The sequence below is a fragment of the Pseudophryne corroboree genome, chromosome 2 (genome assembly GCF_028390025.1).
Source record: "Pseudophryne corroboree isolate aPseCor3 chromosome 2, aPseCor3.hap2, whole genome shotgun sequence".
NCBI lineage: Eukaryota > Metazoa > Chordata > Amphibia > Anura > Myobatrachidae > Pseudophryne > Pseudophryne corroboree.
The window spans coordinates 562,947,322-562,952,966 of NC_086445.1; positions in this window are offsets into that span (position 1 = coordinate 562,947,322).

Here is a 5,645-nt window from a genome sequence, read left to right on the forward strand (position 1 = left end):
CTAAGGATGGCACACTTAGTTGTGGTAGAATCTAGAGACACTAAAAACAGCCACTGGATGATCTGGACACCTTGGTTGCTTGAATGCATTAGTTTGAAAGGCTCAAAAGATTAAGTGGGCCAAAATGGCAACATGGAAACGGTAGACTAAAGAAAAGGTCAACAGATAAAAAAAGGTCAACAGGGTCAAATGTCAACATGGAAATGGTCAACACAAAAAAGATCGAAACACGTTTTTTACATCTTATTGGGTAATTTCTCTGTTTCATGATATGTGAACACACTTATAGCAAACATGGGACAGATGTATTAAGCTTGGAGAAGTGATAAAGCAGTGAGAAGTGCAAGTTGATAACGCACCAGCCAATAATCTCCTAACTGTCACAGTTACACACACACAGTTGATGAGGTTGAAAAAAGACAAAATGTCCATCGAGTTCAACTGTATTATAAAAATTTAATATAATTTAAATGCTATAACCTTGGATATTTCTTTCAGTTAGGAATTTATCGAATCCATTTTTTAAATGTATTGATTGCGTCCACCATTACTACCTTCTCTGGTAGAAAATTCCAAATCCTTACTGCTCTTAGTGCGAAGAACCCTTTCCTCCGTTGTGTAAGAATTTTTTTTTCTTCTAACTTCAGGGGGTGTCCTCGTGTCCTGTGTAGTGTTTTTTTGATAAACAGATCGTCTGAAAAATCCTTGTAATGTCCCTTTATGTATTTATAAATATTAATAATGTCCCCTCTCAGCCACCTCTTTTCCTACATAAACATATTTAACCTTGTAAGTCTTTCCTCATAATTCATGCCTCAAATCCCTTAACCAGTTTGGTGGCTTGCCTCTAAACCATTTCAAGTTCCAAGATATCTTTTTTATAGTTCGGTGCCCAGAACTGTACACAATATTCCAGGTGTGGCTGTACCAATGATTTATACAGTGGTAGGATTACAGTCTCATCCCTTGTCTCCATTCCCCATTTTATGCATGCTAACACCTTATTTGCTTTTGTTGCGGCATTTTGACATTGTGTACTGCTACTAAGTCTATTATCGATGAGCACACCGAAATCCTTTTCAACTACTAGTATCCCTACATTTTCCCTATTTAATTTATAGGCTGCCCAATTGTTCTTAGTCCCAAAGTGCATAACTTTAAATTTTTCTATATTGAACCTCATTCTCCATGTGTCTGCCCAAGCCTCCAGTCTAGAAAAATCATTCCATAGAGACTCAACATCCTTGTCTGAATTAATTACTCTACAGTTTAGTATCATCTGCGAAAATTGACACTCTGCTTCCTAGGCCCTCTCCTAGGTCATTTATGAATATGTTAAACAGCAATGGCACAAGTACTAACCCCTGTGGTATTCCAATAAGCACTGAAGCCCATTTAGAGCACAGCCCATTAATCACCACTTGCTGTTCCCTGTTGTATAACCAATTACTCACCCAAGTACAAATAGCGTTTTCTACCCCACTGCTTTACCCTGATCAATATTATGGTTCACTTTCTCATAGAAACTTATTAAGTTAGTTTGACATGACCTGTCCTTCACAAAACCATGTTGTTTCCTATTAATAACCTTGGAGATATCCAAGTACTCTAGTATGCTATCACTTATTATACCTTCCAGTATTTTCCCCACTATAGATGTCAAATTTACCGGTCTATAGTTACAGGGATGAGTTTTAATTCCACTTTTTTATATTGGGACTACCTCTGCTACATGCCAGTCATTTGGTATAACTCCTGATGTAATTGACTCATTGAAAATCAAATATAGGGGCCTCAATAGCTCTGAGTTAAGTTCCATAAGAACCCTGGGGTGAAGTCCATCCAGCTCAAGAGATTTATTTATCTTAATTTTACTTAGTCTCTCCTGGACCACTTACTCATTTAACCAAGTACTTAGCAACAGTCTTTAATATAGCTTATGTTATGCACTATCGACATCCAGTCCTCTCTCGTGAATACTGATGAAAATAAATTCAATAAATCTGCTTTTCCCTATCATCATTAATCAAGACATCCAATTCACCCTTTAATGGTCCAATATTCTCCTTTTTTTAACCTTTTACCATCTATATACTTAAAGAACTTTTTGGGGTTTGTTTTACTCTCCATTGTGATTTGATTTTAATTTTCTATTTTAGCTACTCTGATTTCTTTTTTGCATTTTTTGTTACATTCCTTGTAGAACTGGAATGATTCTGCATTCCCATCAGACTTAAATGCTTTGAAATCACGCCTTTTTTTATCCATTTGTTCTTTGACCTTCTTATTAAGCCACATTGGTTTGAATTTACTACTCCTGTTTTTGTTGACCTTGGGAATGAATAAATGAGTGTACTTATTGAGCACAGTTGTAAAAACATCCCACATTTCAGCCATATTCTTACCATGAAATACAATTTCCCAACCGATGTCCTTCATTGCTTGTTTCATCAAGTTGAAATTAGATTTTCTAAAGTTAAAAGTCTTAGACCCTTATAGTTGTTTTTTTGGAAGCTGATTTCGAATGTGATCATATTATGATTGCTATTTCCCAAGGTCTCTCCTACTTTAGTATTTAATATTATCTCCACATTATTAGTTAAGAATAGGTCCAGTATAGTCCTATGTCTAGTTGGTTCCTCGATTATCTGGGACAAGTAATGATCTTTAGCATGTTTAAGAACCTGTTACCCCTAGCTTTATTTACTGTTTCGGTGTTCCAATTTATGTCCGGGTAATTATAGTCCCCAATGATAATGACCTCCCCCATTCCTGCTGCTTTTTTGATTTGCTGTAAGAGTTGTAATTCGTCAGACACACTAATATCTGGTGTTTTGTAGCATGTCCCTACTAAAATCTTTTTTTATATCTTTACCCCCACTCAAAATCTCAACCCATAATGACTCCATATTATCTCCAGTCCCCTCATAAATGACCTCCTTTAAATATGGATTTAAGAATGGCTTAACATAAAGACAAACACCCCTCCCTTTTTATTGGTCCTATCTTTTCTGAAGAGGGTGTACCCCTCCATGTTTGCTACCCAGTCGTGAGAATCATCCCACCATGTCTCTGTAATGCCCATGATATCATATTGGTCATTAAGTGCAATTGTTTCTAATACCCCCATTTTACTTGTTAGGCATCTTGCATTTGCAAGCATACACTTTAGTTGTTCCCTGATCTGCAAGTTTTGTTGTAGATAACGTTTCCTTAGAAACTTGAGTTTTCCTTAATTTACCATTGCTGACTGTTTTTTTCACTTCCCCCCTCTCCACCCCCATTATACTTTATACGTTATACCTCCCTCTATGTCGATTTACATATTGGAGCTGATTGGCTGGTGCAGCTCTGCTCAGCACAGGTTACTATTCTCAATCGTAGTCTGTATGGATGGGAAATAAAGCAAAAGTTGAAAAATATGTGAAACCCCCCCAAGAAACTTGTGTTGACCATATATGTGTTGACCATTGTCATGTCGACTTTTTGAACCTGTTGACCTTTTGTATCTGTGGTCCTTAGGCACCATCTACCTTTCACCTGTTGACCTTTAGACTCTGTTAACCTAATGCATGTCGACTGTATGGTGTCAACCTATACAGTGTAGATCTGTCATCCAAAAACCATGCAAGTCACAAAATTCATGAATTTAGCATAATTGCTATAAAGCTTCTGGAATTTGCAGTACAAGAGAAGAAAGTCAGTCAGGTACAGTAACATTATTGCAACGTAGCATTAAATCTCAAAGCAAAGGAACATAAACACAGGATTTAATATTGACAATTAGAGTTCAAAAACCAGGCTTGCATATTAAAGTTATCAGGGTCAGGTTGAGGCTGGAGCACACCGACTACAGATGTCTACGCAGCCTGGCGCTAAATTATAATCTGGTAATGGTTGCAGGTGGAGAATCAGTTACTTAAAAACTACTGTATGAACAGGTTCATATTGTTAATTTTTAGAGAATAAAAGAACACATTAACTATAGAACTCAAACTGCATACTTCGTGTGATAATTTTTCAAGTTCCATTTCATATGCAGATTACAGCAAATTACATGAGATTAAAGACATCTAGTTTTTAGCCTAAAACTCATTTGAGTTTTAAAAAGAAATAGTTATGTTTATATAGGTACAATTAAGGAGCGCTAATGACATATATATAGATTTAATAATACATAAAAAACAATCAAAAAGTAAAACATGACTATATTACAGAAACAGTGTAAAATAATATAGCACTGATATTATATGATCAGCTAAAATAGCTTATTTAATAAGCAAAATTGCAGTCCATTGTTGGAATGTTATTGTGCTGGTATCATCCAAGATTAGTGTGGCTTGTATGTATTAAGAATAGCCAGTCCCGGACCTTGAAACAGGTATGCAAAGATGTTTAATGCTGACCCCTGTTCGAGAGTTAACTTGTCTCACCCGTTTCAAACATTTGAGTTTTAAATTTATTTTTGTTGTACAGATTTGTATTAGCTCTGAAAACATATAGGATTTTGTGGCCTCAGGATATACTTATACAGAAATCTTAGCACTTCATTATCTTTCCCATAGGTAAGAAGAGAGAGGGGACAGGAGAGTAGCACACTGTACAGTAGGTGTATTTAGGGTTTGTTAATTCCAGAGAATTCTTTAAATTGCCTACATTTAGATAAGGTACAAAAATACCAAAATTAAACTAAAAACTATTTATTATCAAAGTTGCAATACTTATTATAACTCAAAAGGTTAGACAGTGGTGAGTCTGACACAACACTCAATATTAGTGTAAATAATAGGGTGTCTGCTCAATCCTAAGTATATGAAGTATGGTGAGTAGCTTAATAAGACAAATGTCATAACAAAGATAGGATATTTTAAGCGAACACCGGTGTCATAGATATAAAGAGAGATTAAGAGGTAAATTTACTAAGATGTGAGTTCAATTTAAGATGGGATGTTGCCCATAGCAACCAATCAGATTCTACTTCTCATTTATATAGCACTTTTTAGAAGATATTACCTGGAATCTGATTAGTTGCTATGGGCAACATCCCATCTTAAATAGAACTCACATCTTAGTAAATTTACCCCTAAAAGACTATACTTTAAAAATATATATGTAAATTTATTGTAAAAATGGGATGCAGTTAATTTACCATCAGTCAGGATCCCGGCGGACAGGATACCGATGCCAGAATCCAGACTGCTGACAATACTAACAGCCAAAACTCCAGCTCACAGGGGCTATTCCCACTCGTGGGTGTCTCCGACACCCATAGAATGGGAACAGAACCCGTGGAGAGTGCAGCAAGCCACTGAGCCCACAGCATGGCGAGGCCTGCTGCCAGCATACTGATGGCTGGGATACTGTAGTTGTATACTGACAGTCCGCATTCCGACCATCGGCCAATCATACTGAACTCGTAAAAAACAGATTAGTAAAAATTAATTCACAGGTTAAAATCAAAAAGAATATGCGACTAAACAAAATTAAGATTATTAAATCTCCTGGTCCAGATAAACTTCATCCAAAGGTTCCTATGGAGTTTAACTCAGAACTAGCAAGGCCTTTACCAAAGGACTGGTGTATAGCAGAGGTAATCCCAATATTTAAAAAGGGAATCAAAACTCATCCTGGTAACTATAGACCGG